Source organism: Lingula anatina, chromosome 1, assembly GCF_051362555.1.
Source record: "Lingula anatina isolate TDL-2025a chromosome 1, LinAna3.0, whole genome shotgun sequence".
NCBI classification, from domain to species: Eukaryota; Metazoa; Brachiopoda; class Lingulata; order Lingulida; family Lingulidae; genus Lingula; species Lingula anatina.
This window is the reverse complement of record NC_141767.1, coordinates 9,094,613-9,106,624: the sequence shown is the minus strand read 5'-3', so window position 1 is coordinate 9,106,624 and position 12,012 is coordinate 9,094,613. Positions and strand designations below refer to the sequence as shown.

The window sequence follows — 12,012 nt, the reverse complement described above, 5'->3', positions numbered from 1 at the left end:
GGGATCATCTCTTCATCCACATAATCTTTATCCAGTTAACCTTTTTATACTAGGAGCATCTCACAACCACTTTGGACTCATCAAACCTCTCATCCCACACTAACTAGAACTCAGGAGAAGGAATAACCAAGAGCAGACAGCTATTTCAAAAATGCTAAGATTTGACTGGTTTTGTATGGCTACCCTTAAAAGAAAGTTGCCAACAAAAGATGGAGACAGCCAAAATACTCTCTTTCTGTTACAATGAGGAGGGCTCTTCTTTCCTACTATTCCCTTCAAATGAGACAATAATGACAGGTACAAAGCCCACGTAAGCACACAGCCAAGTCTAACATGCACACTTCACTTTTCAACACATCCAAAAATCCCCTGTATTGACTATAATAAAAGACATGTCTGCCTCATTATAAGGCAAATTATTGAGCACAATTCCAAAGCCGTCCAGTGTCAAAAGAAGCAAACTTCTCAGATGACAACAATAAATTCCAGTTCCCTTAGCAGAAGCAAGAGAATCCAGTCAGAACAATTGATCTCCTGAGTCAAAAAATCAGCATGGGCAGTGAAATATGGCAGTGAGGTTCCACATGGCTGGTCAGACTGATGATATAGCTGGGGTAACTGGAGACCTCCAACTCCACACATTACAAGACTCCAAACCAGCACTAAATTGTTGACTTCCACACACATTACCAGGGCAAAATTTCACACACTGTGCTATTCAGGAATGGTAGGCAATGTTTTTTTTTTTTTTTGTCTCATTCCATAGGAGAAGGAAAAAGATCCAAGAATGAGTGTCCGATATATCACCACATAAAAGGTTAATGACCATCACAGACATTGCTCTTACACCAAAATTTACCTTTTTTTTTTCAGTCTTCAAAGATGACTCTTTTTGTATGGGTTGTGTAAGTTTTCAGCCACACTGTGTGAAGTACATAAAAAGCAATGGGTATCTATAGGTCAAAGTTTTTAACCAAGTTTCTAGGAGAATCAATCTGTCATGTGGACTTAAAAAACTTTCCACCTGTTTGTTTATGCAGATAAATGAGGGGATAAGATTGAATAAATGTGTGAAAAGAAGTGGTGGAGGCCTATTTAGTTACCCTTTTAAGTTCCTGCTAATGTGTTTCCAAGTCCATAAAACTGTCCTTCCAGATTCTTCAGCAATATAAAAAACTTTTTTTTTTTTTTTTTTTTTTTTTTTTTTTTTTTTTTTTTGGGGGGGGGGGGAGTAGACTGGCCCATTTCTGGGCAATAAGATATCATAAGACTTTGCAACAAATAATTGGTCTTCTGTGCAATGTTGCTAGAGCTGAACTCTTTATCCCTCAATTCTTTTTTACAATTCTACTATTAGTTCTAGATTCACCAAGAATATTCTGACAATGTCTTACTAATTATACATAGCATTTGTGGAGTCCAAAAAATTTGTCAACATTATAAATAATCTGACCACCATTATTATTTGGAGCAGTGGCCATTCAAATATCACTTCAATCCTAGATGACCAGTTTGTTCCAGGGATCACCTTTGAAAGAACCTTGCTGTGTATTTTATGAAAATCAAAGTTGACTGCTGCTGATATCTTTACTTATGCCCAGGAACAAGGAAAACTAGAAAAAAAATTTATCACCATCAGCTCCAGACTTACACCCTCACTCTCTTTCTCTCTCAGATAGTGGGAGACAATCAGACAGACAGATTGAAGGAAAAAACTCAGCTTTTATCTTGAAAGAAAAAAATGAGACAAAAAAAATAATAATCTAATATTTCTCCCCAACTGTGAGAAAATTCATTATTGTCATTTCTCATACACTCCTCTAGCAGCGGACACATGAATAATGTATCACTTGTTCTAAAGGTAATCTGACTAATTAAGAAGGAAATCAATATGGAAATACTGATTACTTGGAGATGGCATATTTCTTCCACAGTAGTAACTCAAAAGGGTGTCATTCTGGTTCACCAAATTTGATTTTAATCAGTATGCAATAGTTACATTAAGCATATGAATTATTAAAGAACAAGCTGAAGTGAAATGTGATTTCTGTGAATCTTTAAAAATAATGATACTCAAAACGCCCTTTAAAACCCTTCATTTTATGAAGCAGTGAGTTTTTATGTCTACAACATAAATGCATAATACAGCAACCATTAAAAACAGCTCTTGAAGGAGACAGTTTGGATGGTTTCCACAGGTGCACTGGAAGGTAACACTACTTCTTTTACTGCAAAAGCGCAATTTGCATTTATGGGGCAGGCACATTGGTGATTGATCAGCAACGATGGTCTCATTACCAACTTCCTTACATAAAAAATAATAATGATAGGCGTTTTGGTCTTTGGTGTGGTTTTGTATGAAAGTGGTGTCCGTAACATTTATCTAATCAATAGCAGAGAAATGTAACAGAAATCCAAGAAACAGAAGTTGTTCAGTGACATAATAGCAACCATTCATCAAAATCAATCAACAGAAGGCAACGTTACATCAATACTAGAACTGCCAAGACAGTCGTATATACATCTCAAGTGCTTGTTGCCATGGCAATCAGCCTTGAGGGGGGCAGGTGTAGGATGTCTGGCCAATCTTCCTTACAACCTTATTAAACAACCTTTCAATTAGTGACATTGTCCACACCAACTTAAAACTGGTGTTGCCATGGCAATCAGTCACACCTGAAGGATTTAATATTTCCTAAGATTGGATTGTGCTCTACTCAAAGCTTTTATTAGTGGTTCTTATTGTGTAAGCAGAAAGCTATACGAGCTTCAATTGCAGTTGTTTTTGTAAATATAAACCTTCCCAAACAGGTAAAATGTGAGCACTAGAAGATGGTTTATATTTGACTTTCGAAAAAGCGAACCCACCTTTAAACATGCGTAAACAACTGTATTCATACCGGATACGCCTTGAGTTTAAGAGAGAGAAAAAAATAAGACAAAATGTAGTAATGATCACAGACAGAGGAACTGACCCTGGCAGTTAACAGCTAGATACAGTGACCAGGATGCCAGGAATCAATATAATCTACTTTGTGATCAGCACAAATGAATATCTTTCCCAGAAATTCATAGCAATTTCCAAGAGCTTTCCTTTGTCAGACTAAGCTAGCGGTCTCATCCTTCTGAGAGAGTTTATTGTGAAGAGCTTATCTAAAGACATGCAAATGAAAGAAATGCACTGAAAAATGTAAGTCTGAAGAATCAATAAACATAAACAGCTAAAGGTCAAATGGTGATGCCCTGAAATTTTTATCTTTGTAAAAGGAATTTGTTTAAAAGATGTTAAATTTTGAGCCCATGCATTTGATTCTGAATTATAATAAGTTTCAATCTGAACAAATTTCATATCTTACACAGGAAATATGTTCATGTTACTGTCCTTATAACTAAGGTTTCAGGATGCTACCAAAATCTCCATGTAACATGCCACAACTGAAGTGAAGTACATGAGTCAAACGTGACACAGTGCCATGTCAAACCGCAAATCAAAAATGCATGCCTTGTTAATCAAATAAATTATTGCTTAAGCAGAACATAGCAATTTTGTCCCAAATGTATCTCTAAATAAAAGTGGTTTGACAGTTATTACTATTCCACATGCAAGTCAAACATAACTGTCATTCTAAACTAGATAATAAAGATTCCAGTTACCTTACTCAAGTCTTTTGTACTAAGGCTCCCTACTTCCCATTTGTCCCTAACAATATTGATTATTTTTAACATAACCATATGTAGAAGTTCTTTAAGTTAGTAGGCCTTGGTGTCTTTGTGTAAAATAAGATGGACAGAATGCCATAAACAGCAACAAATTGAAACAGAAATTCAAGCGTTAACTGTGAGAAAAAATATATGAGATAATCAATCTGAAAAGGTAGCCTTGCCAATGACCAATTGGAACCCATCCTAATTACTATGTTTTAAGGGTGAAGGACACAAAACGTGACCATAGGGCTCAGGTTGAAAAACAAACAACTTTTATACCCATAAATGTTCTTATTATTACCAAATAATGATGTACATATAAGAAAACCCCACAAGCTCATATCACAGTTATAAAACTAGATATTTGCTCACAGCTTCTGGAGATTAATTTAAACGAGGACTCTCAGAAAGTTGTAAATGCCTAAATTCAGATTTATCTCCTTGAAATGATCAATCTGGTTGCCTGAAGAGCCACTTTCTAGTCCCATTTCTTCTAATAATAACCTAAAATGTAATCAAAACCTGCTCTGGGGCCCTTAAACTCATTCATTTGCTCCACATATCATGGAATTGGCATGAAGGCCATGGCCACTGCTTGTTGGACCACTAGTTGTGGATGCATCATGTTAATTGCAATCAATTGATCTGCCTCTGAACCTTCAACATGAAAGCTCTCTAAAAATCATTTCTGATCGATTCAAAACCAAACTAGACTACTCCTATGAACACAGCTTTGGTGACCAATGCTCTGAATGGTCAGTTCTTCTGTCCATAACAGTCTAATTTACCTCCAAGCCAAGATGGGCTGCTTAAATGTATGTTATCTACGCAGACACTGACATGAGATTCAATGTCTGAAGACTGCTTTAATTGAATTTTATGGGAGATTAATCTTGTCAGTCTAATAAGGATCAGACAGAGAAAAGGGCAGTGACAAAGTAAATCCCAACAAATCTACGATTTCCCATATGCCTTTACTGCTATCAATTTGTTTCAGTACTTCTAAAATTATGGGGAAACCAAAGACACGCCTATAATAGGCAATCTATCTTCATAAATAACAGACTATGGCATTAGAATTATGGAGAGTCAAATAAATTTTTGAAAGAGCATTAGTGTATACTTGTTGGATTTAAATGACAGGTCCCCCTCCTGGGTAATGTTACCAAATGAATTCTCAATGCCATTTTTCCTTTGTATCTTTAAAAAAAAGTAGCACTTAAAAAGTCTCAGGACCAATCAATTTCGTCTAATAAGGCACTGGCATACCTCACTCTCTTTTAACTAGTAATTTCCCTTCCCAAAGAGAGGAATTGGTGGCTTCTCATTCCCTAACAACCCCCAGTGCAGGTAACCACCATCCCTTAGGGCAAATTATTTTGATGAAGTTATCACGGTTAATGTTACTGACATTTCCAGTAGCAGGGCTGAGTAGCTCATTTGTAGTCCCTCCACAGTATGTGGTTACCTCATGCTTACAATGATGTTCTTACACAATACGGGATGGGATCCTGGGCATATCACTTTGACTTCTTGATAGCCTGTGGTCAGCCAGTGCTTACTTCCTCATCTACAATGCAGCTAATGGCTTGGCCAGTGATTACTACGAAGTGGACAAAGGAAATATGACATTTGGTACAATAATTCTGACATTAGCCAGAACAGATATATATATATATGCACTACCATCCAATTTCACCTCCTGGCTATACCATCAAGGGTCACAGTCAGGAAGTCACAACTATTAGTATTGTAAATATTCCACTTATCATCTATCATGGGTGAACAATAGGTCCACTCGGAGGTTAATGACTGTGAAATGATTGTGAAATTGTGATAATGATTCCTGCTGGTTGTAAGGAGTTATTTCCAGAGTGCCCTGAGAATGTTTTAATTTGTGAGGGATAATTATAACAGTTCAATGATGTTCTCATGAACTACCAGATAATTAAAATGGGGGACTCTATTTAGTATTTATTTCTCAATCACTCAGTAAACGTCTAAAAGATTAATGTTATTTTCATTCAATTTTCATACAATTTCATCATGGTAGGGTATATCAATTTAATTTATCAGAAAAAAAATACTTCAAAATTAAGCTAATAATCAAATATTTCGTATTCAAGCCATTACAGAGATCTAAAAAAAGGTTGAAATATTAAAGAAAGAAGCCTTGGCTTTTGTCCCGAGGTTGCTCTTTTTTGTTCTATCATGATGATCATGGCGCAGTGAAGGAAAAAAGCATCAGCCTCCATCATAAAGATGGCCAAAATGTCATGTAAAGAATCACTTCCCTCGTGGCAGTTTTTCTCAAGGTATCATTGACTGTGCTTGGGTGCAGTGCAGATGTTTGCTTTGCTTGTTTGAACCCTGTGTAATGAACCATAATTGGCTGAAGGAGGAGAAGTACAACATCAAGAGCAAGACCTTTTCATATTCATTACCACCAAAATGTCTTCTTCATTAAAAAGCCCAGACTGACAAGCAAAAACAAACTGCTGATTTGAAAACCTGCTCGTAATTTTTTTTCAAAATTCTGAATGTGTGCGCAATGAGGTATACCAGCCCGCTTGGCGCCAGGTGTCGCTAGTGTGAATTCAGTCCTTCCACAGTCGCCATGTTGGATATCATATACGTTGGACTGTGGCACTGGCCTTAATAAACATGCCTCAGTATTGTTGTGTACCTGAATGTCAAAGTCGGCAAGGTGGGCATAATTTTCCTGAGGATTCAGGGCTTCGTTTGAAGTGAAGGGTTGCCCATGTCAACACACCTTCCATGTTAAAAGGACAGTTACAACTTGACCCAGGCACAGTAATTAGGCCCCCTAAAGATAGACGAGTTGCCTCAAAAAGAATACACGTAGAAAGGTTAATTGATCTTGGAAAAACTTATAAAGTTTTGGAAAGAGAGCTCCATAGCCAGAAAGTGCCCCTAGGAAGTATGATTTATCAAAGTGCGTTTTCTTATGTCCGTAATTTCAGAAGAGTTGTCAGTAAATATACAAGTGCCGGTAGCCTACTACCCGCATAAGGTTGTGTTATTAAGTAATATCCTTTTTTATTGATGTATTGAGCATGACCGGTAATGTTAAGTAAATAATTATTTTTATTTAAAAAAATTATTCAGTACATCGTAAGAATCATAAAACTAGGTATAGTTAGATAATTTATTTGTACATGTATAGATGCAATTTCTCAGCCAATGGAATAATGCATGTTTGGAAATCTTTTTGTAACAGTTTAAGAAATAAAATTGAAAGAAAGAAAACATTTTATAAATGAACAGTTTTTATTCTTTTTTTACAAAATAGCACTTCTGAATTGTTTTACTTGAGTAGAAACACCATATTATTTCATCGCTCTGAAAATTCATTAAAAAGCAGCAAAACCAAATGTTTTATTTAAACAAAATAATTATTCAGTCCATAGTAAAAACCATGAAACCATGTAATACTTAGATAATTTATTTGTGCTATAACTTTCCTGATTATATAGCTGCAATTTCTCAGCCAATGGATTACTGTAGGTATGGTAAACTTTTTGTAACAGTTTAAGAAATAAAAATTACAGAAAACAAACATTTTACAAATGAACAGTTTTTTTGTTCCTTTTTACAAAATAGTACTTATGAATTATTTTACTTGAATAGAACCACCACATTATGTCAGCACTTTGAAAATTCTTTTAAAAGCAGAAAAACCAAATTATTTGCTGTAAATACAACTATCAAATTATTTCATCCCACTAAAAATACTTTACAAAATAGCATCATAGTTTTTTTTTTCATTACAGTTAAAGATTATTAAAAACAGCATAAACACATAAGTACTTTTTGTAAAGAATATAGCACCACCAAATTATTTCATTTTAGTTAAAACATTTTTTTTTAAATGGCACTTCAAAATTGTGATTGCAGCTAAAACCATCTCATGCAGGGGTACTTTCTATAAACTAGCTGACACGTACTTCCTATAGTGTTTTTCATTAAGAAAAGTTATCCTCTGCAAAATACATGTAGAAAAATATCCAGTGTCACTGTGTCAGAATGAATCAACCCCACAAACAGATCTTTGAATGTAAACACAACAAAATAGCAGAATGGGCGATTCGTAATGAACATCTGGCCTTCTAACTGAGTAAAGTATTTGCAGGTTTTCTTTAGGCCCAGATTTGTGTACGAGATACACATTCCAAAAGGGGAAATCAGGTCCGTGTCCAACTGTCATGTGTCTGCAATGGTTTTGGACACAATGTTCAATGATTCATACAGTTTGTTTATATACTTCTTCTCTGTAGCTGCAATTATCTCTCCAAATCTTGAGGCAGTGATCCGCCATTGTCTCTCCTTGTGTCAGATTGCGCTCTTTCCTTGTTATAACTTGCTTACTCAGTGTCCTTCGCTGTTTGTTCCTCAACCTGAAATATTCATATCCCATTAAAGCATGGTAGATGGTTACAGCATTAAATAGATACAATTTAGATTAGTTTAGATACAATATTATAATTCTATGATGTCACCTATCACCTAGTTTGATAATTCTTTCTCATATTTGGGTCCGATTCTTAATAGCAGACCTCTGTTTTCACTTACATCATTCCCTCTATCCATGCTTTATTCTTTTCATGGCACTTGGCAATAGTTGTTGTCCATCACAGCCGCCTGTAAGTCAGCTTTAGGGTAGGCATTACTGGTGGCTACAGCAATCTTTGCCGCTGATGTGAAGTGATAGGTAAGATTCCTGAAGTAATCATTTTATCCTGCTCTTGAAGTTGGCTGTCCTGGGGTCCTGAATTCGACAGTTTCAGGCTTTGCCCCCGATATATGGGCCTTCTTTGGGTAACCTTATAAAGAAAATAAATAAGTACATTTACTAAGTATAAAAATCTTTCGTGCTACTAAAACAAAATATGAGCGTAGGCCTACTCGTACCTACAGTAGTCTACATGTACATAACATGTCAGATTTGACACACACACCTCGACTAATTTTTGATTTTTTCAAGGAAAATAGTCAGCATTCGTGTTTTTCAAGCACTAAATGAAAAGAAAACACATACCTTCCAGTCAATTCACATTTTCATCCAGATGTTATGGCACCACATTCAAGTAAATTGCGTTTGAGTTGGTTCACTGTCAGCGACGCGTGCACACGCTCCATGTTAAACTCTGGTGTAAAGCCGTGAGCGAGATTCTGCGAGATTTTAGAAGGACTGCTTTCACCCCCACGCCATCTAGCGGCAGACCTATAAAGCGGGTATTCCCCATTGAATGCATTGGATTGAGTTTGATTAAATTAGCAAATGGCAGAATAGAGCCAGCGTTGCATATAAAAATCCTTCCATTTTAAAGGCTCCCCGTAGAGCAAATGGACTGATTTCCTGAGAAGAATTGAAATAGAGATGAACCAAGGTAATTATCTGTGAGAATGGCAGGCAGGTGCGGAATATGTGCACTGAAAAACAGTCAGCTTCATCGAGAATTTTTTTCCTTTTTTTTCCGATGGCAACGCCATTGATCTAGGTATTACTGATGATGATTTCATGGGGAAAGTTCAAGATGGTCATTAAGTGGTGAACTGGGAAGATGAGGACAGGGTTCAGATACTCCATGTCCAATTTAATGAGAACATGTTTTGCCTTGAGGTCTCAGAAAATCCCTCGGTCAGTGAAACTCTGTAAGATTCACAATCCATATAAATACTTATTGGGAAACTAGCACTAGCCAGGTCTGAAACCAACAGGTAATGGCTACTTCTATAACAGATTGATTCAGCTAGTCTGCTTGAAGAGAGACAAAAAAAAAAAAAAAGAAAAAAAATTCATATACTAAAGGCAACTTTTGATTTTGTTGGATGCCCCTAAACCAGAGGAACTCTCACTGTGAACTAATACAGTCTGTGTAAACAAGCCTCATTGTGATCACTCATAAATTTCAGACATTTCATTTGGACATTTTTCCAAGAATCATTATTTTCTGATAGTCACAAAAACACACTTGCTGACAAGAGCTAATCTCTCTCTTTAGAACTTATCCATAACCCATCTCCATGTGCAACTTACAAAGACATTGTTCTTGGAAATATAACAGATACATTTGATTTAACTGAGTAACAATAAGCAATATAGTACTGTGAGAAGCATGCGTACATCAAAGCATTGTCCACATGTGCATAGGGCACACCTTGGACTGTATAATCATAGATGGCTGTACTTATATGCAGGTCATGCATTTTTTACCTAAACCACCTTTGACATCCTGGCAACATTACATGGTTTGTACAAAGATGCAGAAGGAGATGGTGGGAATAGCCGATAATCATCCCTAAGTTTAGATGCTTGACCTGATGGATGTCACAGGTTGAGAGGATCTGTACTGCAACAAGGAAAATGCTGCTCAAAACGGAAAATTCATTGCAGCTACATGACAGTTCCAAGATTGATCAGGAGTCGCCCTGATTGCAGAGAATACATTTTCAAAGACCTTATTATTTTTCAGATATGAGATAAATCACAAGCAATGCCTTGATAAAATATTAGTAATATTAGTAGCACAAAAACAAGATTAACATTTCAAAAAAAGAGCTGATGCAGCGGGTTTTCTTTGCAGCAGTTCAGGGACTTCTATTAAGTGGCTGCCTGGCATCTAGCTCTGGCCAGTCTCTGGAAAGGAAATAAAGCGTCTACCCTTTTGTCGATATGTCTTTCTTTGATCAGCGAACCTCAGACTTCACAAAGGCAGTTGATAGGTGGAAAGGTCACCCTGTATTAGGCCTCTTTATTACTGTGCTAACTTAATAAAACCTTCAATACCAACCAGCATACCAATCCTTACACACAAAATTGATATAATTACACCTTTCACAATAAGAATACATTCACAGACAAGTCTAATTCTATTTTCTCCTTAGTCTGGATAGTCCTAAATAGTAACTTCATGTAATTTGACATCACAAATATTTCTACACATAGAGTGAATTCAAAGGGGTATAGTCATTGATCCAATGAATACCATGGAATGACTGCATTTCAAATGGACATTACATATCTCTGGGTCAGTAGATGACCACCCACATTAGGTCTATCTGATTAGTAGCTCCGTAATGGGCCTTAATGGAGCAGAATCCAGAAAGAGCTGACCACATAATTAATTTGCCTTCATTATGCTGGTGTGGTATTGCACAATGACCACTGTGCAGGTTGCTGCTGGATGTGGGTATATCACTGGAGTATACATTTCTTGGTGTGTGTGTGTGTGTGTGTGCGTGCATGCGTATGCATGCACGTTCATATATATATCTGTGCATGTGTGATATGCATGCATACGTGTATATGCACATGCATGCACATTAAGTACTGAATGTATGGATGCACATTAACAAGCTCGTACATGTAAAACTTTAGATATATCAACTGATTTCAATGCTATTCATAAAGACTAAAATGAGCATGCTGAGAAGGGTCTACTGGTTTAAACAAAAAAAAGGCAATTCCCTCAGAATTACCCAGACAAGTTTTTTTCCAACCCCCAACTGTTTATTTAACACAGTGGCAGCTGAAACCCTCTTCTTCCTCCTGAGATCAGCTAAAAAAAGGTTAAATGGCAAGGCATGGCATCTGCAAATTTCACAGACTTTACACAATTTCCTAAATCTATCTAATTATGACAGCCAATTATATCAGAAGGCAGTTGCCTGGCTTTTCCACATCAACGCGGACCTGCCATCTCCTCCCCAGGAGACTGAAGGCTCAGGTGACAATTAAATCCGATGGGGATTACGTGAGTAAAACTGCCTCTGAATCTAAAGCAGGAGAGCTAAATAATTAGCTTAATGAACAGCAAAAGTACTTTAAAAGATGTCACTCCCTAGAATCATTATGGTATTCACGCTTATAATGATCACTTAAATTTTAGTGCTCCTTCCCCATACTAGGAAAGTGCATACATGTATGTTTTAACTAGAGGATCAGAGAGGCGATACCGCCTCCGAATATTGTACCACCAGCTGGAGCAAGCGCATTCGTATAGACCCCCACATACACAAAATAAGGGACACAGCCACCAGTTTTGTGCTTGACAAGCTGTAAAAATGCAATCAACAAGAATTTTTAAACTACTGCAAAAAATATATATGGTACAATCAAATTTAAGTTCTTCGTAAGGTAGGTCAAGGGTCAATTCAAGGTCACAGTAAATTGCCAGTATATGACTTCCTATTCAAGTTCAATAGTAACTATGGACCTATCTCTGCCAGTTTTGGAGATAAAAGGGAAGCAAAATTTGCAAAGTTCAGTTTATGGTGAAAAGT

At 36.6% G+C, this 12,012-nt stretch overlaps 1 protein-coding gene and 1 long non-coding RNA gene across 2 annotated transcripts in view; both read right to left on the bottom strand.

Moving 5' to 3' along the window:
- LOC106151866 (inactive tyrosine-protein kinase transmembrane receptor ROR1) overlaps positions 1–12,012 on the bottom strand; it is a 58,342-nt gene that overhangs the window by 22,848 nt on the left and 23,482 nt on the right. The window lies entirely within an intron of this gene.
- LOC147763958 (uncharacterized) lies at positions 7,278–8,945 on the bottom strand. Its single transcript, XR_015333621.1, has 3 exons — positions 8,765–8,945; positions 8,299–8,549; positions 7,278–8,123 (listed from the first exon to the last, which is right to left on the bottom strand). It is a non-coding gene; the product is annotated as an uncharacterized LOC147763958 (long non-coding RNA).